Source organism: Talpa occidentalis, unplaced genomic scaffold (genome assembly GCF_014898055.3).
Source record: "Talpa occidentalis isolate TD23 unplaced genomic scaffold, MPIMG_talOcc4v2.1 talOcc4.10, whole genome shotgun sequence".
Classification (NCBI taxonomy): Eukaryota; Metazoa; Chordata; class Mammalia; order Eulipotyphla; family Talpidae; genus Talpa; species Talpa occidentalis.
The window spans coordinates 93,502,033-93,524,124 of NW_023600993.1; the positions used below are offsets into that span (position 1 = coordinate 93,502,033).

Here is a 22,092-nt window from a genome sequence, read left to right on the forward strand (position 1 = left end):
AAATAGCATAATCTATTTATTTAAAAATAACATTCTCCAATAGGTTGAAGAATGTTTATGGTAAATTGATAAACTATTATAAATAATTCTGAAGTGTATATACAACATGGAAAAATACTTATAATGACAAAAAAACCTGAACAATACTAGCCATATAAAAGTTATTCATACATACAACAAAAACTAGGAAAAAGAGAAATTTTTAAAGTTTACTTCCTAGGGTGTTAGGAGGCCTTAATTTAAAATGTCTTTTTTATTGTTAATTATTCAATACTTTAAACATATCAGCCAAAATAATTAAAACTCATTAAGAATGTGTACATTAGCAAGAAATAAAATAACAAAGGTGACACATAGTTTAACCTTAATCTTCAGTTGGTTGTCTTTTATAAAACTATTTAAGTTTATAAACAACCAAAAGGAAAAGATAATGAGATTCGTGTTATGAAAAGTGCTTAACATTTGTGGAAAGTAAAAAGGACTTTGTACAGCAGTTGCCCATGAACTTTGGGTAAAATGCAAAACTAATTTCTGGATTCTATTTTGCTTTTCACCTTATTTGATCTCACTTAACATTCATGCCAAGTTGAGTTTTTCCCTTCAAGTTCATAGATTGAAGGGAAAAAAAATACACAGCAGCCCTTTTACAGTCCTTCCCTGTTCTCCCAGCAATACCACGAACTGTGTTTTTCTGGAATGGGCTACAGAGTCAGATGTGAGGGCTATCTGGCTACCCTCTGTTACCAATACTGAGCTTACTTAGGGCCAAGAGCTCTAGATTTAACTTTTCCATATCGCACATGGAGACAATACCACTTACCCCAAAAGATGATTGTGTTATAAAAAGGTCGCTAACACATAGTAATGCTCAAGAAATGCTTGTCTTATCCTTTTTCCCCACCTTCCTCTCTCCCTATATACACACACACACACTCTCTCTCTCTCTCTCTCTCTCTCTCTCTCTCTCACACACACACACACACACACAAAGTCCTATCCACTATGAAACTGCATGATCCTAAACTGAAATATCTTCCTACTGCCCCTCCAGATGTACTCGTCAACATTTGCTACTTATGTTCTCTGCCCCAGCAGGCTGATCTTTATGGCTGGCGTTGACAGGCCCATGTGCCCTTTGCCTTCTGATTGAGTTCATTCAATGCTGGGTTCCAGAAAGAATACAGGGGGAAAAGGGGTGGGGGAGGTAAAGGAAGGGATAAGATCAGGAAATTCATTCCACTTGAGCTGGGTTTACCCCTCAACCTAGTCACTGCTCCTCTTATGGTGGCCACTTCTAAGTGACAACCCCTTATGGCTTCTGATAACAACATGATTCATTTTTTCCCAATGGAATGAGGGGTGGTGATAGGTCCACCACTGCCATAAGTTCAGGTTCCAGAACTGTCCTTCTACATCCTACCCATACTTGATTAAGTAAACTCTCCACAATTATTCTAAGTCCAGAATATGAACATTTCCTCTTGGAAAAATCCTATCTATAGCATTCCAGAATCATTTATACCTTTGAATCACAGGAAATGGGCAGTTCCAGAATTCACCCCAACCTGAGATGCACATGCAAGCAAGCACAATTCCACAATGCCAGACGCACAAGGTAAGCCTATGGTCCCCAGTTGCCTAAAGTTGCCCCACAACATCTACCCTCCTCAGACCACAGGGAAATTAGCATCAGTTTCTAAACACTTGGAGTCCTGTGAACTGAGGGAGAAGTTCGAGGCAGACCTATATTTTAATTTTTCAGCCCAAGCTCATGAATAAATCCCAGCTTTATCTCAAGTTAACAATGGTATCCAAGGGGGCAATCTATTATGGACTGGGGAAAAGGGAAATAGCAGTCTCCCCAACTCAGCAGCATCCTTCCAGCGGTGCCACTCTTCCAAGGACGGCGCTGGGAAACAGGGCACAACTGACTGACTTGCCAATGCCAAAATGGCTAGTTGAACCTCTAAAAGAGAAAATGTGGGTTAACCAAATGGTCCTATCCTCATACCTTTCTTGCCCTCTCAACTACCAGGAAATAAGTAAACTGAGGCCCACAGGGGTTAAGTGTAGAAGTCAGAAATAGAATTTAACAGAAGTATCTGGCTGCCAGTTCAACTTTTAACTACAAAAGTTATACTCTCTCCCATTTTGGTCTATGATAGTCAGCCACCCATAGGCAAATCAAAAGGAACCCTCCTCTGAGTTTACTCCTAGCTCACCATGACTGCATTTGACTTTCACAGATTTAAGATGGACTTTTCAGGTCTGAAGTGACCCTAGCCATCCAAGACTAAGGAACTCAGAAGTCTATTCTCTCTCTCTTTTTTTTAAGATTTATTTATTTATTTATACAAGCACTGGCAACAGACAGAAGCGTGGAGGGCGAGAGAATTCACCAGAGCCAGAGCGGGGAGAAGAACAGGCAGAAGGACCAAAGCACACTGCTGAGGGGAGCAGCGGGCGGCAGGAGAGGTCTGTGCGCCATGTGGGACCCTTGCTGGCGGCGGGGGATCGAACCGGCGCTGCAGAGGCTGCGGGCAGCCTCGCAGCCCAGCGCTCAACCACTGCGCCCCCAGGGGAAGCCCAGGAACTCAGAAGTCTAATCTTATTTTAACAGACCTCAAGACATAGAACTAACAACTTCATTTTCCACTGTCACACCCAAAATGTACAGAACGCTCTTGTACGTCCCCTGGTGAGTTGTAAAGAACCATTCCATTCCTTTTTTTCGTTGTTGTTTAAACTCACATTTTAATTAAGAAGGTCAGAAAGCTAAATATGAAGAAGAGAGTTGTGCACAGAACTCTACTGAGCAGAAAGGAGCTAAGGGAAGCAGTGCTGCGGGGTGCTGAGAGCTCAAGGTCTGGATCAGACTGCAACATGTGATGCGACATGTGAAACGGGGCAAGTCCTAACCTCTCTAAGCCTCAGTTTCTTCCTCATTAAAATGAGGTCAGTAACAGTATCTACTATTAACAATAGCAGTATTAACCAGGGCTGTTGTATTAAACTAAATGATATGTGTAACAGTCCTTGGCATGCCTTGCAGGCTCCATCAATGCTACCTTTTATCATCTGATCAGCTGAAGCTGCTCCTCTGGCTAGAAGACAAATTCCATGGCCTTACTGGCAATTCTACCTGCAACGCAGGACTTAAAGATCTTTGTTTTCTTTTAGGAATAAACATATTACACTGCTATCAAATGCAAACCCACAGGGATAAGAAATATTCCATTAAATAGACATTTTAGTACCTCTACTCAAGGTGAGTTCCATGAGGGCAGGTTTCACCTGAGAATAAATTCAGTAAGAGAGAAAGTTACCAGAAAAGAACTCACAAAACCTTGGGAAAAGCTATTAAGATTATTATATGCAAAATAAGGAAGGGGGTTACATATGAGGAAACCAGGGATCCACAAAAACAAGGACCTAGTGGATAAAAAGATGACAGCTATCGCCAAGTACTTGAAGTTATGTCGAAAAAGACTAAGGAAGCCCAATGGGTAAAATTTCTAAGACACAGATAGTAGTTTCCAATGAATATTCTTGGGTTAATAGAGACTCCCCCCATATAAGACGGGGAGTTGGCATCTTACCGGTGGGCATAATGAAAATCCTATGGTCTCAGAGTCTAAAATCTTAATGTCTTGTTGGGACACCAGAAATAAACATTAAATGGGAGTCATAGTATGCAGCTCATGTAAGCATTTCTCATTCTGAAAACAATACATTTATGAGAGAATGATACAGAGACTCAATTTTTGCCCACTATTACACATACTTAGGCAGCCTTTTTTCATTGGAGAGATGTCTATAGCTGACAATAAATGACAACAACCCTGCAGTATTTCTCCCTTAAAAAGTAATCACCCTCCCCGCCCTGGGCCATCCTGCTGGCACATGGGGTTAAGCACTGCACTATAAAGCAATCCACAGCCTCTGCAGCACGAGTTCGATCCCAGGCCGGCTATGGAGCAACCAACAATGCGAAACAGACCTCTGTCTCACCTGCTGCTCCCCTTAGCAGTGTATTTCAGTCAGTCTGCCTGTTCTGCTCCCCCACTCTGTTTCTGATGAATCCTCTCGCCTCCCTGCATCTCTGGCCTGTACCCCAGTTCTTGTATGCATAAATAAATCTTTTTTTTAAAAAAAGTAATCACGGGCCTCCCCAGTGGCGCAGCGGTTGAGCGCTGGGTTGCGAAGCTGCCCGCGGCCTCTGCAGCGCCGGTTCGATCTCCGGCTGCTCTCCGGCCACGGAGGAGGGTCCCACATGGTGCGCAGACCTCTCCTGCCGCCCGCTGCTCCCCTCAGCAGTGTACTTCGGTCCTTCTGCCTGCTCTGCTCCCAGCTCTGGCTCTGGTAAATTCTCTCACCCTCCTGCACTTCTGACTGTACCCAGTGCATGTATAAACAAAAACAATCAAACAAATAAATAAATAAATAAAACATGCCTCTATTAAAAAATAAATAAATAAAAAATAAAAAAAGTAATCACCCCAACACTGCATCAAAAATGTACAAGTACTGCAGTAGAATTGTTTTGAGTAATGAATATTAATAGTTTCGTTTTCATCTAAGGCATCACTTCTCTTTGCTCCTGCAGGCTCAGCAAACGAAACACTAAAAAAATCAAGAGGATCTAAAAATCACAACACTGGGAAGAAAGTGATTCAATATTTTTTCCTTTGTTCCACCTGCCAAAAAAGATAAAGTGGATTTGAGAAAAAGGCAAGAAGAATGAATTCAAAGAGTAGTGGGGGGAAACATCTGAAAGAGAAGCACAGTGACATTAATCATCCAAAACCTTACTGAAATTCCAGCTGTGGGGCTTGTATGCCTGAGTGTACACTGCACAGTCTCTATGTGTCTTTTTTTTTTTTTTTCATTCACACAACGATCTGGTTAGTAGGAGGAAAAACATAAAAGCAGCAGCTCATCTTTCATTCATTCCATTTGCTGCCTTCAAAGGCTACCACAGTTCAGCCCTGGAGAACATTAGTGTTCATCACCATGGAGGCAACTGTAATGGCAGACCCAGAATTGTGGAAAAACAAAATAGGACACACATGTCACAGGTTTTGGGGTGGGAGTAAGAACAAGGAGAACCAAATTATCTGGCAATGCAGGTATTTGGAAGCTCTTCTGAAGCAATTAATATTCTCAAACTTTCAGATTTGTTTCCCTTCAGAAGACGGAGACAACCACTGATTCTTTTGAGCTAAATTAGTTCCTTCTATTCACAGAGATATTCACTGTATTTCTGACTCAGTGAGAAATGAATGCTCCACTAAAGGATATACAATCAAGTGTAGATACCTTCATTATAAAGAACTGCTTTCACTTGAACTGGAGAAAGCAATCTTTGTCCTAGATCACTGGCTATTTCACTGTAATACTATCCTTCAAGCACCATTAGATTGGGAATACAAATAAGTAAACTGTGCTAAGTGCTATCATATCCACTAAATTCTTCAGTAGAAAATGGCAAAGGAGGGGCCTCCCAGGTGGCACAAGGGGCTCAGACACAGCACTCTGAAGCCATCCACAGCCACTGAAGCACAAGTTCAATCCCCAGCCAGGGTGCCAACCTACATGGTGCAGCAGACCCCTCCTGTCTCACCTGCTACTCCCCTCAGCAGTGTATTTCAGTCAGTCTGCCTGTCCTGCTCCCCACTCTGTCTCTGGTGAATCCTCTCACGCCCCACACCTCTGGCCTGAACCCCAGGTCTTGTATGCATAAATAAATCTTAAAAAAGAAAAAGAAAACGGCAAAGGAGAAGAGGTGGCACTGAGCCAGCATGAGGGATTAGGGAAGACTGCCTGGAGTAGGAGCACTGAGATGAAGCTGGAAAGCAAGTAGATGTTGGCTTGGTGGACAGGAAAGCTTTTGCTATTCCAAAAGGCACAGAGGAAACCCAGAAGGATCAAAGTCAGAAGCCTGGGGCATTATGATTTCAGGACTAGCTAAAGACTTAGGGAACCACAAAGGAGCCACAGGATCAGGGACCAGAGACAGAGCACTAAGGAGAAGAGCATGTCAAAACCACTCCCAGTATGACTGGCTGTAAGTCAAGCCAGGTGAGAGCTCAAGTTCTGGACTTGGCTAGCCACAAAGGGCCTTGGGTGCCCTTTGCCCAAAACAATTCAGGGAAGTTGTAGCAACAGATCCGGAGCACAGAGGGCTGAGCTGAGGAGTTGAGAAAGTAGAGTCTGTGAAAAAGGCTACTTGCAAGAAGAACTGGCAGGAAGCTTGGTTAGGAACAGGGAGTCAGCTAACAGGAAATACACCTTCCTCCCCTGACCCAGGGACCTCTCTCCCATCCTTGCAATGCTTGCCTCCACCAGGAATCAGTCCTAGGCTCTTTGGCTCTTTGGCTCTTCCCAAGCTCTGTCCACTGGGGCAGAAGTAGCAGCCTCTTTGTTCTGTCCTAAAGCTGCACAGGTCCTGCCTCACTATTCTCAGAGACCCCTCCACCATTCTGCGCCCACAAAACCCCATATACCTCAACTCATCTCTCATCCAGTAAATGTCTCCTCTCAGCCATCTCTCCATGGACCTTAGTCATTATTCCCCATCCTAGGCTGGTGTATAAAAACCTCCCAAATAGTCATCCACTCCCTCTCTCTTCCCCCATCCTGCTGGACATCAATATCCAGGTAACCTTGGAAACCATGGTTTGAAGCTGGAAGTGCCTCTGTCATTCTGGGCCCCATCCCTGAGTTGACTGGATTTGAAGTGAGCAAGAAAACATCTACTCTTTGAGAATTCAGCAGGGCTTATCTATTACAGCTAGTATTTAGTCGGAGAGAAGACAGAGAACTCCAGTGATAAAGAAGCAAATGTATACAAAAGCCTGTAGGATTTCTCGGGGCCTTCTATGAAACCATCTCCATTTATTTACTACTTATCCTCCCTTTGTTTACTACTACTTTAAAGTCATCATTGGCTATTATTGTTGTTGTTGCCGTTAGCAACTTACAAATTAGAAACAGATAAGTTCAGGTAGTTAGTAAATAAAGGAACCAAGGCTGGACAACAGGACACAACTCATAATCCAATGGTATATTCAGCACAGACTCTACTCTCTCAAAGTCATACTCTAGAGCTAAGCAGAGATACTCTGCTGAAATGCAAAGGTGCTAAATGATTTTTTTTTTTTAAAGCTAAGTAGTCTGGCAGAATTAGTTAAGGGCAGATTGAGGAGTATAGCTTTCATTCACCAGACAATGGGAACAATAATCAGCCTCCACTTTCAAGAACCAGTAATTTTACACCTTCACCTCTGTCTTCAAAGACTTTACTGACCATCTCCCCTTGGCTATCAGTTGGTGCCAAAGGTCCAAGAAAAGAGAAACTTTTATGAGGGCAAAACTTCCAGTTCCCTACCTTCCATAAATGTATCCTTTTCCCACACCAAATGAAGAGTCATCTTTCCTCTGCTGACCATCTTTCCCACTGACCATCCCTGGGCATGGAACTCCATTCACAGAAAAGACCTTGATTAACCACTTATTAATCACTCTAGGTACATGCTAGAGCCCCCTTCATCCTAACACCACCCCACCCCTTCCTCTGGAAGCCCACAGCCCCTTCCCCCCAATACTTTAGAACCCAGGATCCTGTAAGAAGCGGCAACAGCAGCGGCAAACAAACAACTCCACACTTCACCATATGCTCTATTTCACATACTGTTAATGCCTTCTGACATAGAAATGGTCGCCTCTAATGAAGCCTCCTGGAAGCTAAATTCAGTGAGCATGTTCCAACATTTCTCTTGACCTTTTTATGGCATTTGATGGTGCTGGATCACCTCCTGCCATCATTTCCAGGATCTCCGATCTCCAACATCTCGTCTGAGCCTCCTCTGTCAATTCCTTCTTAGTTTCCTTCACAGGATCCTCTTCCTCCACCTTCCTGCTCAATATTGATATTTCCTAGGGCTCTGTCTTTATGCCTCTTCTCTTACATACTCTACTCTCTCTGCTTGAAATCATCTGCAAACATAGCTTTAACTGACAGCTATATGCTAGCAATTTTCAAACTTATATATCAGCAGTCCAGACTACACATATCATGATCCCTCCATACCGAACTACATTTGCCTACCAGTATCTGCATGCAGATTCTATGGACAACTCAAATTTGACACGGCTAAAACCATGTTAAGCATCTTGCTTAATATACTACATCCTTTTCTTTCTGCACCAATAATGACAGCATTTGTTGAGTACCAAATAGGTCAGGATTCTCTAGAGAAACAGAGCCAATAGGATGCGCATGCACGTGCTCTCACACACAGATTTATTTTGAGGAATGGGATCTTGCAATGAGAGGGGTGACAAGTCTGAAATCTGTAAGGGAGGTTAGAATTCAGGCAAGAGTTGATGCTTCAGTCTCAGGCTCATTTTCCAGCTGGAAATCTGGAGTTCGGGTACGGCCCTCTCACTTCAGTATCTTCAGAACCCTGAGCAGCATCTGATACAGCGTAGAAACTTAGTGTTAGCCACCAGATAGAAAATGAAATGCTATTAAATGAGAGGACGACAAGATGTAGAAGGCATGAATGATGACGTGAAAGAATCAGGAAACTTGAATCAGGGCTGTGCTATAAGATTCAAGACACAACCCTTCTGAAGCATTCATTTGCCAAAACGGCCTGACCACTACAGCTATGCCTGAATGAGGACCATCACTCAAATAGAAGCACATCCATTCCCACACTCATTTGAATTTGAATATCTCAACAACTCTGTTAAGTTGGCAAGGCAAAGAAAATGTGGCATTTTATGAGTAAACTGAGGGTCAGAGGGACTAAGGGTCTTGCCTAGGTTGTTGCAGAGACTACCTACAATGAAAGAGCCTAGTGCTTCAGTGAAGGGCAGGTAAGAGAGGCTGTTAAAATAATAGAAAGTCAGAACCAAAAAAGAAGCACACAGTTCAAAGCTCCCTACAGATCTGAACCTATAAAAACTACAGATCACATTCTAGTTACAAAGTCTACTTTAATTACAGTCACTGTTCAAACAATTATTACAGTGCATCATTAACGAACTGTAATACCAAGGTCTATATTAGATTATTAGCATTATCATATATCCATTGTTGTAGTAAAAAAATTCCCCTTGCACAGTAAATATCTAAAAGCATTATTTTCTGAAATAATGTCTATGTGTATTAAACCTATGTGTAATTCTTTAGCAACGACTAGCCTAATTATTAACCCTAGGCACCAAAAGATAGTTTTCTTATTATTAAGCATTAAAATTAGGAAAACAGTAATAATATTTAGTCCAAGTATTGTATTTAAAGATTCTCTGAAGTCACAGAGCAGTGGGAACCCTCCATTAGTCATTCTTATTTAACAAGGATGGATTACCCCCATCTGTATTTGCATATAGAGTAACCTGACTTTTGCAAAGCTCTTTTCCGCATAATGTCATGCATTATAAAATTCATTTTTCTTTTCTCAGATTGTATCAATTTGTTGGTCACTTACAGAGCTGTATAATTTTGGAAATACAACTTCATACCCTCACACATGCTTTACTCACACCACCAAAACACAAAATTCATACACCTTTTTTCTTTTTTTTTTTTTTTTTTTAAAGATTTATTTATTTATGCAAGCACTGGGTACAGTCAGAAACGAGGGAGGGTGAGACAATTCACCAGAGCCAGAGCTGGGAACAGAACAGGCAGATTGATGAAACACACTGCTGAGGGGAGCAGCGGGCAGCAGGAGAGGTCTACGGCCATGTGGGACCCTCGCCCGCGGTCATGGATCGAACTGGCGTTGCAGAGGCTGCGGGCAGCTTCACAGCCCAGCGCTCAATAGCTGCGCCACCAGGGGAGGCCCTCATACACCTTTTTAAAAGTCTTTTTTATTGTAGGTGACAGAAAATACAGGCAAGTGCCTAAGGTGATGATGAAATCGCAAAGTAGCGCTAGACACCTGGCCTTTCTTCTCCCAGGCCTACAGTTATCTTAAAATCTGTCATGGCTTCCTACCATGGACCCACCAGGCTGTGAGCACCATTAGGCCAGACAGAGACCATGATTTCGAGCAGAGTACCCGACATACAGCTGGCATACAGTAAGTGACCAAATTCATTTTCTTTTCTTTTCTTTTTAAAGATTTTATTATTTATTTTATACAAGCACTGGGTACAGTCAGAAGCGCGGGAGGGTGAGAGAATTCACCAGAGCCAGAGCAGGGAGCAGAAGAGGCAGAAGGACCGAAGACACTGCTAAGGGGAGCAGCGGGCGGCAGGAGAGGTCTGCGCGCCATGCGGGACCCTGCTCCGGTGGCCGGGGAGCAGCTGGGGATCGAACCAGTGCTGCAGAGGCTGCGGGCAGCTTCGCAACCCAGCGCTCAACCGCTGCGCCACCGGGGAGGCCCCAAATTCATTTTCTTAAAGTTTCCTTAACCACCATTCTACCACCTGCATGGTAGAACGGGGCTTTTAGCATTGCCAAATATCTTGGCTTTTGAAATGCAATTGGCATTATCAGAAATAAGCAAAAAGGAAAATGTGATTTTTCCAAAACCATGTATGTTGATTCGCAAAGAGATCAGAATTCTGAGCCAAAGCTCCATTACAGCACAAAAGGTAGCAAGTAGTATGTTTTCAACCTTCCTGGAAAATTAAGAGTTGAACTGATGGGCAAGTACAAAAGTGAAAACAGAGCCTTAACACAGGACGGTAGAACTGACTGCAAGTTATCAGGCACAACGAGGTCCAGCTACAAACTAACTTACAGGCAAGAAATGGGCTTATTACCAAAGCAGTGAGTATTCACCCAGAGAGACACATGTCAACCTGAGAGAATCCACTCCACGGCAGCAGACACAGCTTTGTGGCAGGCCAAGCTGAGAAACAAGGCACACGTAGGCCTGGAGCAGAAAAAGCCGTTCTGGGCAAAGCTTCACAGCCTTTCTGTAAAACTCTCTGTGCTCAGCCATGCTAGAGTAAGCGCGAACAAGGAGCTAGCCTCCTTCAGAGCTGCCCTCATAGCTAAGCATCCCTGAGAAAGATCACAAATGACATGGTGGCTATTGAAGAGGCTTCCTAATCTAGCAAACTCTCCTTTCCTGGGAAGGCCTCGTCATCAAAGCTTAGAGCGCCATCTTCCCCCAATTCCTAATCCATGTAGTCAAACATATGCACTCCATTATTCTTCTCATTTTCTATTCACCACCACAGCACTGTATTTCCAGTTCCTGTGTGATTTGAGGTAATTCACTATAATCCCAAAATGACTTAAAGGGCTTCCCTAAAAGCTCTTCTCCACCACACATTCCTTAAGAGTACTTCATATATTAGAGACAAGTTACCCAAAATAATTAAGAAACGAGGCATTCTGGATCAGTGAGACAACTCAAAATTAATTCATTAAGCACCATAATATTTCTGTGGTCTTGCTAAAATAAATAATGCCTCAGTAAACAAAGACTATCAAATACAGTAGTGAAAATTCTACCCCACCTTCAAGATCCAGTTTTAAAACAAACACATCCTGAAATCCTCCAATTTCCTCTTGTTACTTCCAATCACCTCTAGAAATAACTTCTTCTAATCTGTGATCCTACATATTGATTATACCCATAATCATCCTGTGCAGCACACAGGATGGTCTCCTTGAGGCTAGAGATTTAAATGAAGTTGTCTAACCTTAAAAAAAAAAAGTTCCTCAAGATCAAGAACCTTGTTTTTTTACCCTCAAGGTATCTAGTTCACAGCAGTCATACAATTACTTGACGAACTGAATACTCTGATTCAAACACAGCAAAGCCTCCAAGGGCTCCTGGGCTCTGTATGGCAAGAGTGTGATACAAAAGCATATAGAACTATCGTTAAAATTCTCATTGATCTTCATTATTTCTCAACTTAAGCAGGAAATATTTTTTTTAGAAAGGAAAAATACTCTAAATTCCTATTTTTTTCCTAAATGGGACTACTTTTTAAAAACCTCAACTTACAAACTAAAAGTTCCAGTTGCAGTGGCATTGCTAAACTTCCACTGCCATTTTCTCTCTCTCAAGAAGAGCATTCAAGTGGCTCCCTGCAGTTCACCAAGGAGATGAGAAAATGAGTGGAAGGATGTGTTAGGTGACAGGCATATTACCAAGACGCTACCCCTTGTCTGGCACCCAGTTTACCAGTTGAGAAGCCAGGCTTCTCAGTACCAGCGGTGGTAAGAGGAAGTAAGAACAGCAACATGTGATGGAGCAAATCAAGTTTTAGGCTCAAGGTCAGAGCAACTACTTCTAGTAGGACTGACAACATACTCTTCCAAAGTGTTAGAGTTTGAATATGACAAGCCATGTATTAAGTATAAACATTCTAAACACAACAATTCAAATTCAAAATTTCCTTACTAGCAATAGGGAATTCTAAGTGGTCAGCCAAGGACGGTTAACTTCAAGATCCCTTCCTTGCAGCTATTTTCTTGCAAGGTTCATCTTCCTTGTTATGAAAAGGAACAGAATTTTCTAGGTGAAAATGGGAAGAATGGAGTGGCAGGAGCCTCTGGTATCATGATATTAAGTATGTTATTCATGAGAGCCCTTGGGGACAATAACTGCTATTGTCTTTAGGTCACCATTGACCAAGTGATCTTTTAATCCAATATTTTCAGAGACAAAATCATATCACATAAACTGATTTTGCAGATAACGGAAGCAATAAAACATGCTAGTTTATGATGGAAAGCTTTCCAAGTTGCATTACTTCCTTCTCAGCCTTTCTGAACTAATCAAGCCATAATTTGACCTATCCTTGTTCAACAGAGTAATTATGATTCAATACTTTATTCAGAGAATAATGAAATAAACAGGGCTGTTTCCTCATCCAGATACTATGCTTTGAATTATTTTGTATAAGGTTTCTGTCTCTGTCATTACGAGCAGTCTTTTTTGCTGTGTTGGTTTTTTATTTTTTTATTTTTTTAGAGCTGTCTTTTTTTTTTTTTTTAAGATTTATTTATTTATTTATACATGCACTGGGTACAGGCAGAAGCGCGGGAGGGTGAGAGAATTCACCAGAGCCAGAGCGGGGAGCAGAGCAGGCAGAAGGACCGCAGTACACTGCTGAGGGGAGCAGCGGGCGGCAGGAGAGGTCTGCGCGCCATGTGGGACCCTCCTCCGGCGGCCGGGGAGCAGCCGGGGATTGAACCGGCGCTGCAGAGGCTGGGGGCAGCTTCGCATCCCAGAGCTTAACCGCTGCGCCACCGGGGAGGCCCCTTTTTTGCTGTTTTTAGTGTATCTGCCTCTAGTGGAGTGTCCCTTAATTCACTGCTTCTGGTATGAGAACTAAAAAGCCAAGCTATCAAGCATCATGGGCTAAGGCTTGCTCTCGTTAGTCTTGCCTCCTTTCGACTCAATGCAGTTGGCTTCTAGACCCCATGTTCTCATATCCACTATAGCCGCATTTCCCAAACTTGCCTTATTAAAAAGAATTACCAGGTTGGAGGTGGGGTGGGGAAAGGGGAGTAAAATACATTTTCTCTATTCCTTTTCCTAGAAATTCTAATTCAGTGGATCTGGGATGGAGTCTTGGAATCCACATTTTTAATATGCATAATTTTCATGATCAAGTTAGAAAGACAATACTATATCCCATTGGAACTGACCACTTCAATGGGTTTCATTCAGAAGTATAATAAACCTGGGCTAACATCAACTTCTAGAAAGACTTTGCAACCAATAAAGCTTCCAGGTCACTGTCCTCAGGCAAAATCTCCTCATCTCTTGGGGCTACAGAGACAGACCATAATACCTCTTCTCCTTACTGGTACTTCAATCACTGAAGCCCTAGCACAAGTTTCTACTCTCTACACCAAAATATTCTACCATCCTTCTGATGGCCTCTCTGACCATATGGCTGACCCAAAGAACTCTCCAGCCTGTCAGTTACTTGACCTCCTCGACTTCATTCATCTTCCCTGAATTCACTTCAGCCATTCATGTCTATGGTATAACACAGAAGCCTAGCACGTCCTATAATTAATTTCTCCAACTCTGAACTCTTCCACTCACATGTTCCTCTCCAATCACATCCTTCTAACACTCCATCACTCCAATACACCCATTCCCGACTTCATCAACACCTCTGGATTCTTTCCTCTTCATGCAGCCTAGAGACCCTTCCCTGCCATGTTAATCACTCCCTGGCCAATACCCTTGTTCATCTGCTGCACTCTCCTTCTGCCACTTATATCCAGCAAACCCTAACCCTGGCTCAATCCAACTATTTGCCTTCTGTGTTCCTTAAACCAGCCAGCTGAAGGTTACCGGTGCCCCCATAAACCCATGTATCCCACCTCAACAGAGCCCTGTACACTGCCTGGGGATCATGAAGGCTGCCCCACACTCACCCTCCCTTTTTCTGACCTCAGTTGTATGTCAAATCTCCTGTTTTTCCTTTGACTTCTTCACACTCTTAGCAGACAGCCTCACCCTCTATTTTACAGAGACAATGGAAGCCATCAGATAAGAACTTACTCATAAACTATCCCACCAGAAAACACAACTGTACCCAGACATTTCACAAGTACTGCCAAGTCCAATGTGCCTGCAGTGGGTCTAGGGTTTGCTTCGTTGTTTCAAGTAGGATCCCTGCTGATGATCACTACTGAAGCAAGCAATAATGGTGGAAAGTACCTTTCTAGTAAAAGGGACAAAAAGTGGCCAGACTTTCAAAAACAACCAGCTCCTGCAAAGAGTTCTTTACCTTAAGAATCTTTAAGATAGAGAAGAATTTGGAAAACTATTTTACCTACCAGCAGTTGATCAAGTTAAACCCAAACATAAAGTCACCATGCTCCAACAAAATCACAATCATACTTAAAATTCCACGTCAAATAGTCAATGTTCTGATAATTTTGATAAATTTCAACCAGAGTCAGTGAAACAATACTGTCTGTCGTCTACTCTTAACCAAACTCTAATTTGTTGAGGCAGTTACAAGTTTTTCCTGAGGGTTTTTCCTCATATTATTATTAGCTAACACTGATTGTTTCTGATATATAATTATGCTCCCCACAATGGCCCTATGAGATAGAATTATTATTTTTCTCCACTTACAGCTAAACAAACACATGCAAACATGTTAATTTGCCCAAGGGCTTACAGCTAGTAAGTGGCAAAACTAAAATTAAAACACACAGTCTAAATACAAACTAATCTATGTACTTTGACCTAGTGGTTATAAACAGATTACTTCCCAGGAGAATGCAACCCCTTAAACCAAGAACTCTTATTTTTTTATACCCCAATATATGCTTAGAAACACAAGCATGAGGAATCATAAAATATTAGTATTATACCACATTTCAATTTGTTCATTCTTACATTCATATGATAAGGCACTGTCAGTTTTCCCTGCTATTCAAGAGCAGAATTTCCCTATTTGGTAGGTTATTTTTTGGGTCTGGGAATGCTATTACCATTAATTTATATGGAAACTTTCTGAGCATTCCAAGACCCAAAGCCTAACCTACGAAATCACACTGAATAGGAATGAGGAATGTTCTACTTTCAGGTAATAGGAGAAACCTGTAATGAATAAGAAGGAAGTTCCTACAGTCAGGACACATAGATACAAATTCCTGTTCCATCAATTTTTAGCAGTGTAACTTCAAAAATTACTTAAATTCTCTAACTTCAATTTCTTCAACTAAAAAACAAATGATACTGTAAATGATACCATATTAGTGGCCTCTTCCAAGACTGAGAAATAATGCACAACAAATACACTTAGCAATGGACCTGGCACATAGTCTCAAGAAAGTTGGAATAATAATAATAATAATAATAATAATAATAATAATAATAAACTACTGAGGAACTGCACCTACTGGATTCTAGGCAGGTATCAGGACTATTCCATAAACAAGACAAGACCATCCCTGCCTTCACAGAGCTTGAGTCTCTTGGGGATGTAGACCAAAAAAAGGAAACACACATAAATGAAATGCTTGTAATTTTGTTAAAGCACTGACAGGACAGGCACATGTAGTGAGAGAGGGGGCACGGGGGAAGAAGCTGCTGCAGAAGAAGTGATCAGGAAGAATCAAGGATGCCCACTGAACAACAGGTGGATAGTAATGACACTGAGACATGGAAGACTTGGGTCAGGGCTAGGAATGAAGACTACTGTGAAGCAGCAAGTGAAGTTAACAGCAAGGCAGTAGGTGAAAATGCAGGAACTTGAAAAGGTCCAGGTGGAAAGTCTAACTGAGAGAGTCACCTACATTCCAAAGTCATTAAAGTCCTGGAAACAGGTGAGATCATTTGAGGAGAGACTATGATGAGAGAAAGCAGGAAATAGAGTTAGAAAAGAGAAAAAAAAATAAGAAACCAAGTTGGTAATCAAAAACTGAACATGATAATACAGCCCATACAAAAATACATAGAGCTGTCGCAAATAAATGCTCAGTAAATGCCTATGAAAAAAATAAAAATAAATTCTGAACACATTCCCTTTAGAATAAAATTTTCATTTAGGATTTTTTAGCCCAAGCTCTTGTATATTTTGGGTAAAAAAAAAAAAGTATGTTTTTGATATCTGTTTGGAATGTGTTCAAAAGGATAATTTTCCTTAAGAGCAAAAAGATGACTTTTTATAAAATTCACTAAAATTGAAACTAGCATTCTTAAAATTCAATCCTTTAAAAAGCTTACACTCAAACTATATCCTCTCTGTAAAAAATTCTGCCCAAAGGTACTATTTTCCTATCTGTATAGTGAAAATGTAATTATATATTTTACTACATATCTCATTTCATCCTGAACGACGAAACTGGCACTTCCGAAGTGTTCAAGAGTCACATGAGAGATGTAAAATGGTCAAGGATTTATTTTAAAATGTTAAAGAAAAGAAAAACCTTAAGTATACCTACCAGACCATCCAAAAACTGATAAGCAGGGAGTTGAAAAGGATAGAATTGCCAGGAAAATAAAGTAAACATAACAGTTACTGCTCAAATGAAAATATATTAAAGCTGTAATTATATCTCTGGGTATCTGTTGACACACACACACAAAAAATTCACTATGCTCTTGAGGTTCATACTATCACAAGGAACTACCAAATTGAAATCATAGCTGTAAACATAACTGGGATACTTTATACTTTTCAAGGATTGCCAACGACACCGGGATAACTTATAAAAAGGAAAGTAACATTTGCCAAAATGTTCCTTCCTTCAATTGTTCAAGTTAAATTAAGACTGTAATTCCTTTTAACACTCTAAGTCTTACTTTGTAAAATTCTTCTGGGATATGTAAAGAAGACAACTATCCTGACTTTTAAAGCATTGTTATCCTACTCCATGAAATAGTTATCTAAAAGTCTAGGCAGCTACCAAGGTCACAAGAATGGATAGATTAAGAACATGCATTCATTTATTCAACAAATATTGATGAAGCACTTACAATGTGTCAGGGGCTGTTCTAAGGCTACATCAGTATTTTTTAAAAATCCTCACCCTTTTTTTTTTTTTTTGAGGAGTTGGGGGGAAGAGACAAAAAACCAACAATATTTAGCAAGTGGAGGAAAGTAAAATGGGTGAGGAGGACAGGGAATGGGCTGTATTTTCCAGAGTGGTCAGGGAAAGCCTCGTCAGGCTCTATAGATGTAGAGACATCTGAAGCAAGAGAGTTTTAAGCAGAGGGAACATCAAATGCAAAGACACTAAGACTCAAGCATGCTTGAGGCTTTTAAGGAATAGCAAAGAAAACTGCCTGGCAAGGCTGGAAGTGAGGGCTGGGAAGGAGCATGGAAGCCACAGAAAGGGTTCCAGATTTTGAGAGCTATTGCAGCTCTCTTAGCAGAGGATCTTATTTACTTTTTTTTTTTAAAGGATCACAAGGCAAAACAAGTCATTACTCATAAACCAAGACAGCTCTCTCCTAATCTGTAAGTGAAAAAAAAAAAAAAACCACAATAAAACAATCTTCTAGTATAGTAGCATCTATGGACAAAAAAATACTTACACGTGGGAACAAAAGATTAAAAGGATTAAAAACTGAACCATTGTTTACTGAGGTTTATGGGTTGCTGGACTTTTTTCTTACCTCTTTCTTTGTTTGCTAACTTTTGTCTTAAACATTAATTCTTTTTGTAATTTTAATGTTATCTTCCAAAAAAGAAAAAAACCCACTCCCACAAAGAGACTGCCTGAATCTGAAATCTTACATATGAAAAAAAAAAAACAACCCACAAAACTTGAGAATTTTCTCCCAAAATCACCTCACTTCCCATGCAAAGTTGGCCGGTTATGCAGCATTGCACAAATGAAGCGGCTTGACGTATCAAGGTCACAAAACTAACTTGGTTAATATGTTTATCATTGCAGAGCAGCTCTGTCCTCCGCAGCAGCTCTGATACCATCTTTCCAAGGCAGTAATTAGAAGGGCCCTTTTTATTAATTTCCGAAGACGCTGACACCACTCCGCTGCTGCTGGATTTTTCCACTGCCTGTCTCTTAGAAACAAATTAAGCCCGAATAAATTGTTCCAACTAATGAAGCGCGCTTTGGGCTCTTTCCCGGTGGTTCAGAACTACACACCAAAATATAAATTGTTTTAGGGGGCGTCTTCTCTCGGTCTTGAAGTATTGCAATACTGCAACTACCTCTTAGAGAACATCAAGATAACATTATACAGAAACACGCTACATGGAAACCCCCGTGATCCTTTTTGAAAATCGAGGATGCACGGACGGCTCACGAAGAAAAACAAGTGTCCCCACGACCCAGACAAAACCAGAAAGTCGTGCGCCCTCGCCTAGCCTCCACCTGCGCGGCCCCGGCCCCTGCCCCTCGCGGAGCAGCTCCCCAGGGCGAGGCGGGGCTCCCTGCTCGGCGCCGCAAACCTCCCGCTTCCACACGACGGAGGCGCAAACCCGTCCCGCCTCAGCCCCACCGCCCGCTGCCCCCCATCACTGCCCGGGCCTGAGGAAACCCCAGGCCGGGGTGCCTCGACCAGCCCCAACTCCGCTCACGCGCACCCGGGGCGCCCAGGCCTCGGGCCACGGTTCCCCGCTCCGGCGAGGGCCAGCGGGGCGCGGGGGGCGCTGCCCCCGAGTGGCTGGAGAGGGGCTCGGCGGGCCCCCCGGCCTAGCCGCAGCTCTGGACACCAGGGGCACGGGCTGCGCATCCCGCAGGACGGGGGGCGCGCGCGAGCTGGGGCAGGGGGCTCGAGCGCGCCCCCAGACCCCAGGCCCGCCCCGCCCTCCCCCGGCCGGGCGCCCACGCCGCGCGCACTCCGCAGCCACGGGGCCCGCGGCCCCCACTTCCCGCCACGGCCCCCGTCACTCCCCCGCAGCCCTGCGGCCCGCGAAGGCCCCCTGACTGAACCCCGCCCGGCCTCCCGGGGCCGCGGGACCCTCGCGCCCAGCGCCGCGCCCCGCGCCGGGGTGGGGGTGATGACAGATGGGGCGCGGGGCGGGGCTTCGGGGGGAAGGGGCGGGGCCTCCCAGCATGGGGGTGCGGGCCGCTGACAGACCGCGGGCGGCGGGCGGGGGCCGGCGGGCCCCGCGGCGGGGCCGGGGCCGGGGCCGGCGGGGCGGGGGGCCCGCGCGGACCCCGGGGCCGGCGGGCGGGGGGCGCCCGGGCGCGGGGCTGACAGGCGCGGGGCGCGCGGGGCCGGCGGCCGCGGCGGGCGCTCACCTGGCGGCGGCGGCGGCGGGGCGCCGGGGCCGGGCCGCGCTCCCCGCGCTCCCGGCCTCCCGGCCTCCCGGCCTCCCGGCGGGCGGGTGGGCGGCCGGCGCAGGCCCCGCGGAGGCGGCGGCGGCGACGCCGGGGCCGCGGACCGCTGAGCGGCGGGGACGCAGCTGCACCAACCGACTCCCGACCGCTCGGCTCCGCTCGGCCGAGCTCGGAGGCGCTCGGCTCCCCTCGGCCCGGCTCGACTCGGCTGGGGGCGTGGCCCGAGGCCCCCGCCCAGGTCGCCTCCGGCGCCCGGGGGGCGGGGCCTCCGCGGCGCGAGCCCCCTGACGTAGCAGAGCGGACTTTGCCCTGGGCGCATGCGCCGGCGCGCGCCCTGCTTGCCCCCGCTCGGACGCTGAGGGGGGCGGGGGAGGGGGACGGAGGCGGATGCTGTGGTCCCCGAGCTTCTCGGGGCTTGTCCTCCAGAGCCTGGCCTTTCTAGGGGACCACGTAAGAAAGGCCACCCCGGGCTACACCTTCAAAAGGTTGTGGGCAGCGCTGAGACCCTGGCCCCTGCCTGGCCCCTCTACCCCCTGTCCCCCTAGTCCAGTGTCGCACAAACATCTCCCTGGAGTTGATTTTTTTATTCCCGCCCCCCCACACCCCCACACCCCACTCCCCCCACCCCGCCCCGCCAGCTTCCTGCTGCTTTTGAGGTCTTCAGTTTCCTATCAACTTCTGATGACGGCTTTCTTAACAACTCTTCAGGTACTTGAGAGCTACGAGCATCAGGTACCCCCCTTCCCCACCAAGGTACAATAATGCTGTCCTTCACACCTCCTGTCGTGTAAGCTGTAAAAACTGGGATGGGGGTCCCACTTCTGAGGTCTTGTCACACGTTCCAAGCACGATCAGAAAGTGGTCTCCACCTTTAGTATCCAGGGCTTAATAAATAGGGCTCTGCAGTCTGACATACCTGGGTTGGAATACCGGGTCTGTCTTACACCGGCAGGTCAATAATTGGCTGTGCGACTTTGGACATGCTATTTAATCCCTCATCCATAAAAGGGCAATCAAAATATTAGTAACTAAGCCAGTAGAAGTGAGTGAAGGGATTAAATGACAGCACGTGTGAAGCTTTCTGCACAGTACCTGGTGTTTAGTAAATAAGGCTGATTTAAGTTCATACTGCATTACTATAACCTTCAGATCTTGAAAACCAGGGAACAAACACACGTTGAGCAATATAACAAACTGGACATATCCAAAGCCAGACTTGCAAACTGTGCAAGTGACAGTCTTCCCCACCTAGTTTATGTCAACTGCATCCTTCTGCGCTAGCCAAGTTACTGAATTCATCCTTGACTCCTCTCTTCCTCAAACTCCATATACAATCCAGTAGTAAATCTGTCAGCTCTACCTTTAAAATGCCCTTACTTGAGCCCCCAGCATTTCTGTCCTGAAATATCACAATAATCTACCTGCTCTCCCTGATTCCACTCTGCTCTCATAGGGTTTGTTCTTAAGCAACCAGAAGGATTCTGTTAAAACCTAAGTCGAGATAAATTCCTCGTCTACTCTAAATTCTCCAGTGATTTCCCATCTCAGAGGAAAGACAAAATCTTGTTTTCTAGGGACTACATGAATCTATGTGATGTTCCCCCTCCCCACCTCTCTAATTGCATCTCCTTCCACTCTACGCTCTCACTCCATTCATAGCTTCCTTCCTGTTCTGGGAACATGCAAATTCACTCCTACCTCAGGACTTTTGCATTTGGTGTTCCTTCCTCAACAGTATCAGAAAGACATGTATATTTACTCCAAAATTCTTCTAATTTCTTCACCTTCTCAGAGACTTCAAACTATACTATAAAGCTATTATAATCAAATCAGTATGGTATTGGAATTAAAAAACACAAAGATCAATGAATTAGATATGAGAGCCCAGAAAAAAAGCCAATACTTATATAGACAGTTAATTGACAACAAAGGAACCAACAAAGGAGGAAGAAAAGTCTCTTCAATAAATGGTGTTGGGAAGATGTGGCTGAAATAACTTAGTTGGGAGAGGTTAGACTGAAGAAATGGGGTGGGGAAAACTGGACAGACATATGCAAAAATATTAAACTAGACCATTATCTAACACTGTACACAAAAATTAATGCAAACTGGATTAAAGAGTCAGATGTAAAATCTATAACCATAAAATACACAGAAGAAAATATAAGGAAAACATTTCATAACACTGGCTTCAGTGATATCTTTGGGGACCTGAATACAATGACAAGGGAAACAAAAGCAAAAATAAACAAATACAGCTATATCAGAGCACAGGGCAGAGAGAGTCCAATGGACTCTGCTGGAGAATTATGGGTGCTTTGGTGTTGAGCTGAAATTGTATCATGGTTCACACCAACTGAAAAGGTGTACCCTTA

At 44.0% G+C, this 22,092-nt stretch overlaps 1 protein-coding gene across 2 annotated transcripts in view; it reads right to left on the minus strand.

Moving 5' to 3' along the window:
* ZHX3 (zinc fingers and homeoboxes 3) overlaps positions 1-19,703 on the minus strand; it is an 84,212-nt gene extending 64,509 nt beyond the window's left edge. The window contains exon 1 of one of the 2 annotated variants that reach the window (XM_054697636.1): positions 19,679-19,703. The gene's annotated coding sequence lies outside the window, so the exon portion shown is untranslated. Of the gene's footprint in view, positions 1-3,257; positions 4,128-19,678 lie in introns of those variants that run through there. The other variant, XM_054697630.1, reaches the window with a different exon arrangement.
* Between the last annotated feature and the right edge of the window lie 2,389 nt (positions 19,704-22,092).